The sequence below is a fragment of the Panicum virgatum genome, chromosome 5N (genome assembly GCF_016808335.1).
Source record: "Panicum virgatum strain AP13 chromosome 5N, P.virgatum_v5, whole genome shotgun sequence".
Classification (NCBI taxonomy): domain Eukaryota; kingdom Viridiplantae; phylum Streptophyta; class Magnoliopsida; order Poales; family Poaceae; genus Panicum; species Panicum virgatum.
In genome coordinates this window covers 7,649,001-7,666,078 of record NC_053149.1, presented here as the reverse complement: position 1 = coordinate 7,666,078, position 17,078 = coordinate 7,649,001, and the positions used below count along the sequence as shown (strand labels likewise).

At 41.3% G+C, this 17,078-nt stretch overlaps 1 pseudogene; it reads right to left on the bottom strand.

Annotated features, from left to right (window-relative positions):
* Nucleotides 1-4,648: 4,648 nt before the first annotated feature.
* LOC120674497 lies at nucleotides 4,649-17,078 on the bottom strand (annotated as a pseudogene).

Below are 17,078 nucleotides of genomic sequence, written 5' to 3'. Positions count from 1 at the left end.
CTTGGGGCTCCCACAAACTCCAAGAACTCACTGAGAACCTCCTGATCACCAAGACCGGCTAGGTGCCGTCAAACACCAAGAGTAACAAGCTCCTAAGCCTTCACTTGACCAGCACTCAGTTGGCCCTAGTTCAAGCACACTTGCTACACTTGCAAAGGATGAATTCTTCAAGGTTGAAGCACAAACAATGTACTAGATCTTCTCTCTTTTGCTCAAAGCACTTTCTCTTCTTCTCAAGGGTGGTCTCAAGTATTCAGGGTGTCAAAGGCGCTGCAAATGATCCAGGGGGTGCCCTTATATAGGGTGGAGAGGGTCACATAGCCGTTGGAAGTCCACTGCAGAAAAACCGTGACCACCGGAAGAACCGATGGGTTAGATAGTGTATGCATCGGTTCAACCGGTCTCTCTGTGTCCAATTAGTAGCCGTTGGGGTTTCTGACACAGTATCCAAGCTTACGTCATTGCACCGGTGCATGCTCCGTAGAGGCATCGGTTCAACCGGTGCTGAAGAGGTTCACTGATCAACTCAAACAAGCTCTCTGGAACATAGTACATCCAATGCACCGGTGGTTGATTCTGAAGTGTCGGTTCAACCGGTGCTGAAAAGAAGTTGAGGTCCACTAAAACATGCTCTCTGGAACATAGTACATCTAATGCACCGGTGCTTTTCTTGGAATCATCGGTTCAACCGGTGCTATAGAGATTGTTGATTTGATTTCTGCTTGCATCCAGAGAGATAGACCGACAGGGGCGTTGGAACTTCCGCCAAGCATCGGATGCACCGATGCTAAGGCATCGGTTAAACCGGTGCTGCTGTTTTTCTTTGTTTTCAACTGAATTGACTTGGATTTGAATGTAACTTCGATTGTTTCTTCTTTCAAGTGTTGAGTTAACTTCTATTGATCATGTTGGGCTGTTTTTGAGCGAGTGTGCAAGATTTCTAAGGCCAACTCAATTTTGGTCAAGCTACTAACTCATGAACCCCTCTTAATAGTACGGTTAAGAACTAAAAACTATAAACCCTAGCTAAATCAAGTGTCCTTCATCTCCTTGTGACACTTGAGACTAGAACGGTCCTTAATCTTTAAAATTGAGTCCTTGGCACACATGGTTGTTCCGAATTGAGGAGTCTCCTTTCACATTTCATATGAGACTAAACTAATCATTAATTTTTCCTTCAAAACACACGTTAGTCGCATACGGTTGTCATTAATCACCGAAACTTACCATAAGCATCTATCGGCCTAGATGCACTTCATACAGGAAGGAGCCCAATAGATGATATGTTTAAATGTTCATTAGATTTGCACAAGTTTTCAGAGGACGCTCTTCCAGGGAGAATCTGGGAAATAGCTGATACAACAATGTGGATGCATATAGATGCTTATGACAGCACTACAAGAAGTGGGATTCGGAATTGCTTGGAGTCCGTTGTTGCTCTTGGGATATCTTGTTCAAAGAAACAACGTAGACAGAGGACATCAATACATGATGCAGCCATTAAGATGCATGGTATCAGAGATTCATACCTCAATTTTGCCAGGTCCCTTGTGGTGGAGCATGGAGCAACAACTCTGCCATGATTTGCAACAATACTTATGTCTATTATTCTATCCTTAACAAATCGAGATAAAAATCGCAAGATGCTTGCAGGTGGTCATTTGAAATAATGGATCGACTCTATTATTCTATCCTTAACAATATTTGTCTTTTAGGTTTATGCAAGCCATTTGGATTGTCTGAGAGTTTAGTTTGCTAGGCCCTCAGCTCATTGCAAACAGAGAGTCCCTTCGTTCACACACGTCCCACCCAAAACTTAATAAGAATAGCATTCGCCTTCTCAATCCCATATTAGAACCAATTTCACCCTATTGTGACAAACATCTTCTAGGACCATCCGACAATGTTCAGCTCTGTTATATATCCTCGAGGAGAGATAATGTTCCCTGTGTGCGGGATCACATTACTAATGGGGGTATTGGAACTTGTAACAAAAATGTCATCAGTCGATTTCCTTTAGTCGTGAACATTATAATTTTGTTGAAGCTTCCTGTAACATGATTAGTTGTTGAACTTGATATCTTCTATCCTGTATGTATAAGACTAGGCTGAGCTGGAGATTGTTTTCAATTTGTTTCTCATTCTCAAATTCGACTAACCAAATACTGGTGGATAATTAAGCTAACAAAATTACATGGGATAGGGCTAGCCATAGCTCACTGGGTGGGAATGGTTTGACTCGTATGCCTTCGTCAGCAATTTTGGCTCAACCCTCAATCATTAACTCTAAACAATCTTACGCTAACACGCTACCTACTCCACTAGTTTGATTCCTAAAGGCTGTCCGCCCCTAAAACATTGTCAATCTATATATAGTGATTGGGTTTGTCTATAATAATTTGGACAGGAGAAACAAAAAGAAGAGGACAGTAAAAAAAAGAGAGAGTGATACAAAATTACAAATATCAGACTTGAAGTCGGAGGTCAAAAGGTGAGTCTGCATCTGTGGGGCCAAAAAAGAACAGCTACAACCGGAAAATGTGGAATGCCGGCGTGTGGAAAATGGCAGCGGACACTGTGTCCATGTCAAGAGTAAACGCTACTATGCAGTAGCCACTATAATATTTTGCAAGCAAATGTGTACATGTCACGATGGTGCATCAAGGCTAGTATATATAATAGCATCAGCAGGCAGAATTGACTTACCAGGGAGGTACCCAAACACCAATCACTGACCTTCGATAGTCCTCGCATACCAAAGCAAACAACGACCATACCGGCAATGCGCTCAATGGGCTTCCTGATGGTGATGCTGTTGCTATCAACCTTCCTGTCCATCTCAACGCTCCCCGCTGCATCAGCAAATGACGAGGCCGCGGCGATCGGCAGCAGTGGGTACGGCGACCAGCTTGCTTCATGGAACGGGAGCAGCGCCGGTGGCTACTGCAGCTAGGAGGGGGTGAGGTGCCACGGCAGGCATGGATTCAGATAGAACAAATTTTAAGGATTTGGTAGAATTAATGGTAGAGAAATATCCTCCAGAGTATATGGAAGTTGCTCATATCCTTTTTCATGTATGACTTAAACCAATCTAAGGTATTATCGTCCTTTTGATTTGAAATCATTGTGTATGTGCGCACTTCAATTTCAATTTTGAATTTATATGCAATTTAAATGGTCACTGCGATGGTATGTGAAAATATATAAATGAAAATCTGAAATCAGTTTTGTTCCAATGTACTGTGCGCTACTGTGGTGCTCCATTTACCCACATGGGTAAAAGGGTCATTTCACGTTTGTTTTAACACCATTACCATGCCAATCTAATGGAAGTGCCATATACCAAAACCAATTTCATTTTGAGGTCATATATCAAAGTTCGAACGAAAGAGGGCCAAGAATCTAAACCCAACTTTTTGGAGGGCCAAGAAACCAATTTACTCTTACATAATAGCGTTGCCTTTTTCCCCCCCTGAGATACTGGATAAATCCGGCTTCAACCCTGCTAATCAGTTCACAAATAATCGCATTGCATTGCTTCTGGATGGAGTGGAGAAAGACCATAATAAAGTGGTGGTATTGACTAGACTAACCAGTGTCTGCGTGCGCGGACTGCAAAAGATGGACCAAAGAGCTTTGCGTGTTTTGACCGTGTTTGATACGTAGGAAGACCTTGTTTGATTCTGATGGAACAAGCCATCATTGAAACCAGAAAAACGACCACGCCCAAACTTCACCAAACTACATATTGTGTGCAACGTGCAGTCGTGAGCCGTGACTCCACTGTGCGTCTGTGCCATGTGGATCTTCCCTCGATCAATGTCTAGCCATGTCACGAGAGCCCCATCTCCACAACACAAAGGCGATGTGCACGTAGGGGTGATAAAGGACCTTAAAAATTAAGGTTTGAGTTAATTTTTTATTGCAGAATATTTTTAATATATTTGATACTAAATTGTCAATTACTATATTCTTATTTATTAAATTTATTTTGAAACTATATTCTCTCAACATAAATATCTTTACTATAAAATATAGAATTATTATTTACTAGACTTTATATACATATAAAATTCTTATTTAATATATACAGACTCAGGCCCGGTGTGGAGGCGGACAGCCCACACCTGTCACCTGATGATGCCGTATAGAACCGTTCAAACTCGTATATATACAAATAGAAAAAATACAGTAGTTCACAGATCCACTATCAAAATCAACTTTCAAGTATATATACCATTATGTTTCTTACAACGCGATCTCTAAACTAGATCGCTCTTGATTATATTTAGATGATATTTTTCTGAAATATTTGTTTTAGAACATTTTATTATACTGTTGGGACATTTTGTTTTGTTATCTACTTTAACACCCTCTATTTTGGATGGAACATTTTGATTTCTTTATTAAGCACAATTTTATGCTCGGAACAGTTTATTTTGTTCAAGAACAATTTATATTTTATTAACGATATATGACAAGTCCATTTTCAAGTTTAAGAAAAGGTTCGCGTAGTTTACAGTAGAAGTGCCAGTGTTTGAGCTGCTGAGCCCGTCCATGTTCCAGGAAAAAGTGAAAATGTCATCGGTCGTCCACTCTTCTACTAGTACTTTGCACGCGCCTTGGCGCGCCTTTACTTTTTTCAAGATATGTAAACATAGAAAGCACATATTTATATTAGAATATTGAATGTACAAAGATATTATTTATTTTTTGTAATAGCCACCTAAATACATAGGTACATGTATGCACAATGGTGCTAAAGCTAACATCTCTGTTTTTTCCCTAGAAATTTAAATGCAGAACAACATAAAGTTACAAAGATGATATGCGTAAACATTTTATTGCAAACTGACAAATTGGATTCCGAAGTTCTTGGAGTCTCTAAGTGCTTCCATAAAACATTTCTTGCACATGGTTTCCTGCAGGACATTTAAATTTTAAAATACAAGATATCTATTTTGTTGTGCTTCTGAAATAGATAATAGAATAAGATTGATGCTTACCTGTATTAAGGTTGTATTCATTAGTGCTCTAGGAAGTCACATGATTTTCTCTCTTTTTTTGGCAATGAAGACTGGGAGCACATCCTTCCTTGAATTGAATTGAAAGCAGCATGCTTTTTTTGTAGAAGTTCTTTGGTAGCATTTGAATTTAGAAACTTCTTGGCAGCATTCCAAGCTTTATAAACCACTTCAGCACAATACAGTGCATATGGCCTTAATAGCTGCAGTAGAAAAGAGTTTTGGGCTCTGAAACTTAGAACCTCTCAAGCTCGGCGGACATAGCCTAAGTACAATGGTCCATACTGTTGTGGGTGAGATAAGAGATGCTAATAATCTGTATGAGATATTACACAGAAGTCGTTCCATTTTCTTTCTAAATGGTATTTTCTGGGTAGATAATAATGACCCTAGATATATTGCCATGGAATAGTTGAGGGTGAATAGGTATGAGAGGGAAGGTGGGTTGATATATAGTTGTTTAGGCGTTTTGAAAATGGGTACCATATAAGGGCTGCAAATGTGAGGATTGATTGCTATGATTAAACGAATGTAATCTTTTCATATTTTTTTTTAATTGTGATTGCAGCTATTTTGGAACACAAATATCTGAAAGTACGCTAGGGGAAAATACAAAAAACAATACAAATTTAGAAATACTATTATTTTAGAGATTTACAATTAACATTTGTGATTGTATATGATAAAGAATTTTGAATTTACGGTAAGATCGAAACATATTTTGCTGGTGGCTATATTGTCAGTTCAGACAATAAATAGTACTTTAACATGGGGAAGAATACAAAACTTTTATAGGAAAGCAGAGGGTAAGTAAGCAACAGGGATAACTTGACATACCGATCCATTGTTGTCCAAGTGAAGGAAACCACGATGGTCATGGTCATTTGTGAACTTGTACAGAGACCCAAAGGCTAGCAAGAGAATTCGTATGAGCCATATGAACTAGAAACACAGTTTGAGCTTCAATTTGTTTTATGAAGGTCTGCATCCTGCAAGGAAGAAAGGAGCAGATTTCCCAACAACAAACATAGCAACATCAAGACATTAGTATTATAGATGAAAATATCTGAGTTTATAAGCAGCATCAAGGCAAAGAGATGACAGATCTGAAAATCAGTACTCCACCAGCTCATAACACTATAGATTTCCACGGCATAAATAGTTTCCTCAATGAAAAATTGTGATACAGAAGGGTTTGGTTCAGCAGGCTGAGTCCAGGAAAAACACGTCTATGACGCAACATGCAGAAATCAAAAGCATTGCTGAATCTTTGTGGGCCTGAAACAATTAATGGACCTACAACTGTAGTTTTCTGTTTTAATAAAAGTAGCCATGATTGTAGTCTGCTAGTGGCTACTGCTTTTAAATGAGGAACTGAAGACATATAAAAAGAGTAAGACTACCTTCATAGTTGCCATACACTGAATCTTCGGACAGTAAAAGGAGTGTGTCCAGACCAACAGTAAAAGGAATGTGTCCAGACCAATAAAACTACACCTTTAAGTTTCAAGAATAATTTAGCAGCCAAAAATAGATATAAGGTGTCAAACAAAGTGATATTTCTTTCAATTTGTGGGCTGGAGAATCCTAATGACAATGTAAAAAAAAAGGTTTTCATACTTCCACTACAAACGTACCTGGAACAATGAAGCCCAGCAGCCAAATGACCAGCAAAGCCCATAGCGATTGTAGTCTCAACCATACCGCTAATCATCAAAGCAACATTGGCTTTTCTTGCAACATCAATTATTTCAAGGGTTCCGATAACCCCTAATTTGGCGAGCTTGATGTTAATCATATGAGCTAGATTCCCATGTATTATTTTCTGAGCATCAAGTAAATTCCGACAACTTTCATCAGCAGCGCCAGCGACTTTGTATTTCTCCATGGCAAAAATACTAACATCACGGAGACCATCCCAATCATCTCTGTGAACTGGTTGCTCAAAGAGTACATGGGTCACACCCATTTCTGAAACCAGTGATGGAATAAAAACAAAATAAGTTTGGAGAAATACTGGGACAAAGTTGGAATACCCAGATAATGGACAGCTAATAAATTCAAAATATTGAGGAATGATCAAAAGGCGAATTCATATAGTAGCACAGAGTTTGCAGGAGTACAAACTGTTTAGTCTATCGAGAACTTCAATTGCTTAATCAGCTGTATATCTCTCATTTGCATCCAAGATAAATGAGCAGTCTGGATGGACGACCCGTATAGCCTTCAGAACTTGTATATCCGACTTCAAGTTTTTCCCAACCTTGAGCTTTAGCGTTTGAAACCCTTGCACTCAATATTTTGCAGCCAATTGAGCAGCTTCATTTGGGGCCACAATTGGAATCTAGGTTGGGAAATATGGAATATCAACTTTGGTGAAAGTATTCATAAATTTTGTTGATACAAGCAGAGTATGATGGGATGACCATATACTGTTATGTCTGTAGTTATAGTATCTGATGCCCCTCCAAATAATCTCCACAGAGGGATGCGAATGCTGTTAGGAACACATCAATCAGTGCCATCTCCACTCCTGCTCTAGTCTAAATTGGGAAACATACAATCAAATACAGAGATCTTGCATGAGAAGTAAAAAACAGCAACCAAACACTTGAGTAGCCATTGAAAATATCAGAAACATATGGTAATCCATGTCTGTTTTGTCCCTCACCGGTCAATTTTATATATATGTAAACGGGGCACTTCCACATGCGCTAAACAAAATAATTAATTTTTTTGGCACAGAGATGACCTTTATGCTTAGGGTAGTGTTTTAATTGATAAAAAATTGTTTGGTTTAGTGGCTTGTATTCTAAACGAACTTTTCTAAGTTTGTAAGTAATCAACATTTTGCAGGTCAAATGGGTATTCAAGGACAATTGTACCAGGCAGTCACCATCCAGAGCAAATATTAGCGGCTATAACCAATCTTAGTTTTAGGCTACGCATCTGAAGAAACATGGGTACTGGCTGCAGAAATTGGTGATAAAGCACATTACTTCTGTAATTCAGCGCCTAAAGGACAATTCCCATCCACATGGAAGTCTATACTTCAAACAGCAGTCACCCCATCGATATCGGGAATTCAGGATCAACACATTTGAAAAATTCAGATTTCGACAGCATCGTAGACCTATCAATGTGAGACACGTTTGTATCTGACGATGAAACACTTGTCTACCCACAAGATAACTATGTGACAGATTATTCACCTTCCCTACGAGGGAGAGGGGGATAAGGAACGTCGGCACGGTGGACGCCAATCCAAGAATTAGGTACTCCAGCTACGTGAACCTCTGCCCATGGCACACGAAGCCAAGAACGGCTTAGATAATTTAATAATTTATTCGCTCACCTGCACTCCACTCCAAGAACACGACATCCCAATCTCCTGGCCACATCCGAGTCCCAGCCTCAGGTCAACCAGGAGGATTACCATGTAGAGTGAAAGGATTTTGATAACGCGATGTCGTAGCCTAGAGGGGGTGAATAGGCGTTTCTTCAAAAATTGACGCTTAATCCTTGCTGGGAATGCCTGGACCGGTCAGACCGGTATAACAGACCGGTCTATGCAGGCAGACAGTCCAGTCAGCAGGAACAAGTCCCCTCTCAAGCTTGAACTTATAAGACACTTGGGATATGTGTCTTGCAGAGTATTTCTAACAATATAAACAAGTCCCTACACTCAAGTAGAGCACACCCAAGTAGATCGAGCGGAAGCATAATTCAAACTCTAAACTATAAATGCAAGGTAAGTAAATCAAACCGAAATAAAGATGATGCAATGAAGACACGGTGATTTGTTTGACCGAAGTTCGGATTCACCCCGTGCACCCACGTGTGAATCCTACTCTCCGTTGAGGAAGCTCGTAGTGACCCCAAGGTCAAGCTATCTCCTCTTCAACACTATATGACCATGCGCCCTCTTGGCACAAGATCGAAGCCGCAACAAACTTGCCGCTGCTCACCACAACCTTGGGAGCTAGCCGGCGACGCCTAGCCGTCTAGGAGCCGATGCTCCAAGAGTAACAAATGCTTCAATCGAGTTGGCCGACGCAACCTCAAGTGCTCAAATCTCGGGATGTTTCTCTCTTGCTCAAATGACTCTCAAGGAATGGATTCACTCAACCCAACTTAAAGATTCACCTTGAATCAAGTAACTCTCATAAAGAGAGGTTGGGGAGGACTCTCCAAGTGCTCACAAGGCTCTCAAGATGTTCTGAAATGTTCTAGCATCAGCACCCACGAATGGGTGAAGTCATGGGGTATAAATACCCCTTCTCACAAAACTAGCCGTTGCCCTGTCAGTGTTAGACCGGTCAGACCGGTCCCCCAGACCGGTCAGACCGGTCGGTTTTGAAAACTAGCCGTTGGAGGCTCACCCTGCTCAGACCGGTCAGACCGGTCCCTTGGACCGGTCAGACCGGCCCCTCTCTGTTTTCTGCAGTTAGCTCTCACTCCTTAGGGTAAACTCTCTAGGGACTGGTTTGAGCACTTTTGGTATTGTCTAAACCTACTGATGTTGCATCCTTCTTAATAGTACGGCATACATATTCTCAAGTGCATAAAAGAAATATACAATTTCCACAATTACTTGAGCTTCTTCATAATATGATCATGCCGACTTTTCTTCGATCAATACCGTGAGGGCATCAACATCTTCTTTCTATTGAGCATACCCGCTTTGAGCTAGTGACTTTGAATCTTTGTATTGCATAGGAATGAAATCCACCTTGATTCACAAGTCACCTCCTTTTCTTGAATAATGACACTCTTCAACATAGAGCTCTCCATGACCCTAGGATCTCCGGCCTTTGACCCGTATCGGTTTCTTTGCTCGCCCAAGCCATCGCTTGCGTAGCCTCTTGAAACACGCCTCTCGGTCCTCTACCTTTATCCTAGCCATCCATCTCGAACTCATATTGATTTGTGTCATGCATGAAATCTTCATTGTCAATTCGAATTCTCAATTGAATCTTATATGCAAGCTTTCCAATTTGAGACATCATATATGCATCAACTCATGTCTCATTCTCTTTTGCCTTGCTTGCTTGCATCTTAAGTTAACATCCATTTATCACATGTGACAAGATCTTCTATATTTGAGACTATGCATAAGCATATCACGTCTCATTCACAAAATCTTTACTTGTCACTTTGAATCCCATCATAGATCGAAACAAGCCTTCGCAAATATTAGAGCCTTTATATCAATCATGTACTTTGCTCTATTTTTCTTTTCTTGTTTTGCTTGTCACATACACATTATACCAATGGGATAAACACGCTTGCTTGCAATACTTGAGCTATCTCTTTTAATATTCATTTCATAATTAAATACTTGTTCATAATCTCATGCAAACAAGTTAGTCCTTTAATCGTGTTGTCAATCAATGCTCCAAAACCCACTAGGGCCTAGATGCTCTTTCAATCTCCCCCTTTTTGGTGATTGATGACAACCTGATTTAATTTGAGCTCCCCCTTAATTTGTGCAAATGAATAAAACTCAACAAATTTGGCCTCACATGCCAATGTTGCACAAATCAAAGAAAGATGGAACTCCCCCTAAATCTCAGCATCCGTGGGGTGAAAAAGTGTATGTGCGCCTACACAAAAATTCTACACGTGATGCATATGACAGGATAACTCAGTTCATCATAATGAAAAGAAAGTGGCTCTGTCTGGTGCCGACCGGTCAGACCAGTCTCACAGACTGGTCAGACCGGTCTGCCCCAGACAGCCAGCCAAAAAACATTACATCAAACAATTTGCATCACACTATCACAATATCACTTAGATAGAATGATTAAGTCTATTACACTCATTAACACACAATACAAATGTCCTCAAGTCCACAGACTAGATAAAGTACGAGATTATTACAAATTTCAGAGCTCCAAAGCACAGACCGGTCCATTAGACCGGTCTGTCTAGAACAGAAAGCAAAAACTCTGAATTTTCTCTCTTCTTCTCCTTCTTCAAGCTTTAGTCCTTGTTCAGGGTTTAGGGCTCCTTCTTCTGCTTCAGGCTTCTCTTCCTAAGCTTTAATCTTGTTCTTCTCCCCCTTTGTCATCCATCACCATAAAAGGGGCTTGGAGAAGAAACTAGGCTGCCCATCACTGTCCATTTCCTCCGTTTCCACCTAAAGAGGAATGATCATCCCAGTGGTGGCCAAACACAGCGTCGGATAAGCGAGTAGCAAGCTGATCTGCCGCAGAAGGTCGAGATGACATATGAGAAAGTCCTCCTCCTCCAGAGAAATACTCTGGGTATGTGCCAAACACTCCTTCTCCAGGAGGTGGTGGAGGTGCATGAGAAGGACAACTGACATCCGGGTAGAAGATATGACCATACTGCTCAAAGTATCCGGAGTCCATATATCCTTGAATTCGGTCCTCAACTGATGGTATTACAGCCTCAGGAGGTGAAGGAGAAACGGGTGAGCGAGGCGGCTGTAGATTCATTACATTATGCATCATCTTAACTGAATCTCTTTCTTTCTTGCTAGCTCTCCACTGCCTCTGCTGCTCAACTTCTATATCTCTCTGGCTCTTATACATCCCCACAAACAAATTAATTAGCCTTTTAATGGGAGAGGTGGACTTCTCATGCCGAGAGGACGAGGGACCCTGCCCTGCCTGCCCAGACCGGTCAGACCGGTACTGGGAACCGGTCAGACCGGTCCCAGCCTGAGTACCTGGTGCCTCCTGCTGATGGTGCTGCTGCCCATCTTCTTCTTCCTCAACTATATTATCCTTAGGATCTGAGTATCTGTGAGGTGATGGCTCCCTTCTATGCTTGGGCATCTTAGGGCGAAAAGACTCGTGTTTTACATCGGTTTGATATTTAGTCTTTGTCGCCTTTTCAATTAATTCCATCAAGTATGGCGCATATGCACATATCTTCAATGGGTTTTCTGAGATATACTTGATTTCCTCCCATATATAATCAGCCACACTAAATTCTTCTCCATTTGGCCCAAAGCATGCCAGCAAGTTCTTTGCATGAAGTGATATATCTGATGGGTTGCCACCTCTCTTAGATATGGTGTTTCTAAGCAACCGGTTTATGATGGAATAAAAGGTGTAGAGTCCGGTTGCTTTCCCTGCATTTCCTGTCTCACTCCTAGGATACATGAATTTCATGTCCTCATTCGGGAGAACCACCTGATTATGTATCTTGGGCCTGTTTGCATCATGCCTATCAAGTCCAAGCACACGAATGAACTGAGCAAATGTGGCTCTATAGTAGTTTCCCTCGATCATCCAGAACATGGCCCTATCATCTTTCAGATATCTAAAATGCACAGTGGCATAAAACTGGGCAATGACTTCCTTGTTCCAATCCTTCTGAAATCCCATGAGATCCTTGACATGTTTGCTCTCACATGCATCTATGATTTCCTGGAATAAAGGGTCATTGGCCTTTTCCATGCTCCTCCAATCAACACACTGTGCCTCAATGGCAATTTTCCTGTCCCTCAGAATAACTGACTCATAGAAGTCCTGCTGGAACAGGGTGTGAAATCTAGGATCAGCTGAATTCTTTGGCCCGGGATAGGGATCAATACTTCTCCACCTTTTCACCTCCCTTGTCATTCCCTTTCCATAATAATCAACACATTTCCTGGAGCCAAGTCTGATAGGTCTTCGTATAATAGGATAGGTGAGATTCTCTTCCCTGTCATTTTCCTCTTCTTCTTCATCATCTTCAGCAGTTTCTTCTTCTTCCTCACTACTATTTTCTTCTGCTTGAGCTTTCCCACTTCTTTGCTCAACCTTATAAGGGGAGTCCTCCACATCATCCTCATCACTAGAGGTGTGCTCACTTTCCTCCACTATGTCATCAATAGTTGCTGTTGCTGATCTCTTTTTCTCCCTAGGCCTCAACTCTCTGCCGCTGATCACATTGGTGCCACTAGAACGGCTCTCATCTTGATTTGCACCGCCAATATCAAATCTGCGCTTTGTTCTCCTCTCACGCCCCCTGCCATTTTGTTGCAGATGCTGGGTCCAAAAATATGGATTAGAAAGATATGAGACCACAAGAATAGATTGGCATTGAATTGATGAAAGTTTAGGGACCAATTTGCAGCAATTGGGTCTGTTCTGGTCAGACCGGTCAGACCGGTCGGATGGACCGGTCAGACCGGTCCCTGACAGAAACTGGAGAAAGACTCGGTTTCGATGATCTTTGTTCAGGAAAAATGCTAGAGAACTTTGATAAACAATGTTAAGATTATCTAGCACTTTACAAAGCAAAGTGTGGCTTTAGCTGATGGTTTTGGGTTCTGGCCAGACCGACCGGTCTGACCGCTCGGGCGGACCGGTCAGACCGGTCGGGCGGCGCCCGAACCCTAGGATTTGATTCCGAGCAATGCGAGCCACGAAACTTCTTGATCTCTTAGGGAAAGGTTCCTAGGCCTAGCAGAACTTACTGGACCAAAGGAATTGAAAAGATATGCGCTAAGCTAAGAGATCGGGCGAGAGAAACATGTGATACCTTGGAAGAGAGATGAACTCGTGAGGAACTTCAAAACCAGCTTCACCACTGATTGATTTCCCCCTTCTAGCCCCAATGCATGTGATGAAGCAATCAAAACAAGGGCTAGAACTCCAAATCTCCAATGGAGTGAAGAGGATGGAGAGGAATGTGGAGAGGGGCGGCACACGGGTGAAAGAGAGGAGAGGTCGGTGGCACAATGGTGAAAAGAGAGATTGTTTTACTGTTTTACCCCGCGGAGGGGAATAAAAGGAAGTTACCGGGTTGGACCGGTCAGACCGGTCCGACGGACCGGTCAGACCGGTCGCACTTGAAGTGCCAGAAAGAAGTTGTTTTCCAGACTATCCGGGTGAATCTCCGGAGTATCCGGGTGTAGCCCAGAGTATCCGGGCAAATATCCAGAGAATCCGGGACAATGATCACAAAGAAGTTTTAGAAAGATAATTCCTTGATCAAATGGTTAAGCACTTCCAAAAATTCATATTTTCTGACCTTATGTGCTAACCTTGAATTGGATAGGTGGATGACTAAGTAAGGAGTATTTTGATGAGCACATTTTTCTGAATCAAGAGCTCCTTGTTACTTCCAAGGAAGAGATGATTTTCCAATATAACCACTCCTTGGATGAGAGAAGTGATATAGATAGGAATCTATGGACATGAGAAGAACTCACTACTTGTGACTAGCCATCAAACAATCAATGAGAACTATAGTCACAAGTAGATTGATACGGTCACAAAGACCAAGATTCAAATATTTTCAAATTTGACACACAACCTATCATGCTAGTTGAGTTTTCGAAAAACATATATCCTATAACACTCAAAGCATGCTACAAGTCAAGCTATCACCACACTAGAGAGCTTAGCGCAAATCTTACTCAATTTTATACATGATTGACAGTCACAATTAGGAAGGTTTTAGCTAAATATCTAGGTGACAAGATTTCTTGAGCTTGATGCATACAAATGCACACACTAGCATTAATACGTGGCCTAGATGCTCAAAGGTAAAGCATAATGAGTAGAAAACATATCTTTGCCTCTTAGCCACTTAAACTTGTGCTTAAACTTTTGGAAACAATCACTAGTTCTCATAGATGAGAAATAGTATGCAATGTAGCACAAGTACTTCATGATTATGCTTTGTCAATCAATATTTGATCCGTTGGATGGGTATACTTATATTAACTCTCATTGGATCCATAAAGAGCATAATCAACACTATAAGAGACTACACATCCATTCGAGGAAAATGTTAGTCCCAAAGACACAAATTGTAAAGTGATCCCCCCCTAAATAAGTGCATAAGAGTTTTGAATTTCTTTTATATGCACTTTATCCATATTAAGAGACTAGGAGAGACTACTTTAACAAGTTGGTCATAAAGCACATAAAAAGATATTTAATTGAAATTGTGCTAGATTCTCTTACTGCCTGAAGTACATGACCCCAAGAGATGCCTATAAAGCATATACACTAAGAAGGACCCTTTTTCACATAGCTTCTTTCTCGTTTCTTCAGTTTGCTGCAGTTTTCTAGTCTAGACCGGTTAGACCGGTCTGATGGACCGGTCACACCAGTCAAACTGCAGTAACCTTTAATTTGCTCATGTCTTGCTTCAATGAATGTCTACTAGATATATTTGCTCACTTGCACTAAAACAAGACCTTGCTCTACACAAGAGCCATTAAACACATCTCACGGCAAATGGAGAGTAACTCAAAGGAAAATGCTTTAGTCACTTGTTTAGAATATCCCAAACTCAACACAAGTGACACACTAGTACTCACCAAGAGTTAAGTGACTAATGCAATTTGAAATTAAAAACGAGTTACCGAGATAGCATTGGATGAAGATATGCAAGATTATTCCTTGAACCAAGCTCTCCAATGCATCTCCATGTACCTGCAACCTTTTAAGCTTTCTTTGGTGCCCAATACTCGTTGGGCCCTGCAACGTTAGCCACAATAGACTTGGGAACCCAAATTGCCCTTATGCTAGCATTAGGTGACTTGATCACCTTAGTAGCATAAGTACTCATCTTGTCCTTCCCAAGCTTAGCAAAGTCATATTGAACAGTTTTTGAGTTAGGTAAATTACCATTTGGGCAATCCTTGCTCATATGACCTTTTACTCGACAAGTGTAGCAAATTCGGTGCTTAATCTTGACGAAGGTGCTCTTGACTTGATACTTGTGCTTCTGAGCATCACAAATCTTCTTGAGTGGAAGAGCGGGCTTTGTGGGATTCTTGATGGGTCCTGCAGCAGCTCTGGCCTGGACCGGTCTGACCGGTCTGGAGTGACCGGTCTGACCGGTCTGGTCAGACCTGAACTGCTGAGGACAGCAGTTGGTCATATGCCCCTTTTTCCTGCATCCAAAGCATACTCTATTTTTCGGAAGCTTTCTTTGACTTCTTGAAAGTCGCTCTTCCTCATCGGACTTGATTTGACAATTTCTTGCATAATGCCCTTTCTCTAGGCATCTATAGCACTTGACATGTCCTCGAGACTTCTTTCTTGAAATCTTGTGCTTGATACTCTTTTGATCTTGTTGAAGAGTTGATCTAGTGATGTTTGAACCCTTCTCAAGCTTCTTCACCACGGAGTCGCGGTTATCTTGAGAAGGTCTCACTTTCTCCTTGCCCTTCAACTTAATCACTTGTTCTTTGAGTCTTTTTACTTCATGCATAAGTTCTTCATTTTCTTGTGCAATTAAGTCATCACAAGATTCTACAAATACTTGCTCAATACTAGATTGGCTTGCTTGAGAACAACATGATTTAGTGCAAGTCAAGTCAAATTGAACTTGTGAGCATGTGCAAGTGTGGGATAGAGGTTCATAGGATTTTACCGTTGTAGCCATAACCTCATGAGCCACTTCAAGTGAGACATGTGAGTTCACAAGCATCTCATAGGATTTTTCAAGCTCCGTATGAGTTCCTTGCAAAGCCACATGCTCACTAGTGAGCTTCTCCAACCTTGCCTTGAGCACTTGATTTTCCTTTTCTAAAGAGTCAATCTGACACAAGGAGTTAGTAGATAAATTCTCTGATTTTCTTACCAAGGAGGCATAGATGATCTTGAGCTTGTCAAGCTCTTCTTTGAATTTCATTGCTTGCTCAACTCCTTGGTTATCTCCTTTCTTGAGTTCGGCTGTCAAGCACTTGTGATCAACATCACTCGAAGATGTTGACTCATATGAAGCTCTTGCTTGCCTTGATCGCTATCGGGAGCACTTTTTGCTCTCTTTACGCTGTCCCCGGGTCAGACCGGTCTGACCGGTAATACAGACCGGTCTGACCGATTCCAACAGGGAACCAGCAGACTTTGCTCCTTTTCTTCCTTGATCATCGGAAGAAGCTACAAGAGGATGAGTATGATTCTCTGAAGTAATATACTCCTCTAGTAACCCTTCATCTTCTTCTTGATCTTCATCGTCACTATCTTCTTCGCATATTGCCTCTAGAAGTTTCCAAAGACTATATGCATCAAGACGTATCTTTGCAAATTTCTTCTCCTCTTGTATAGAATCTGCAAAATCTTTTTCCAT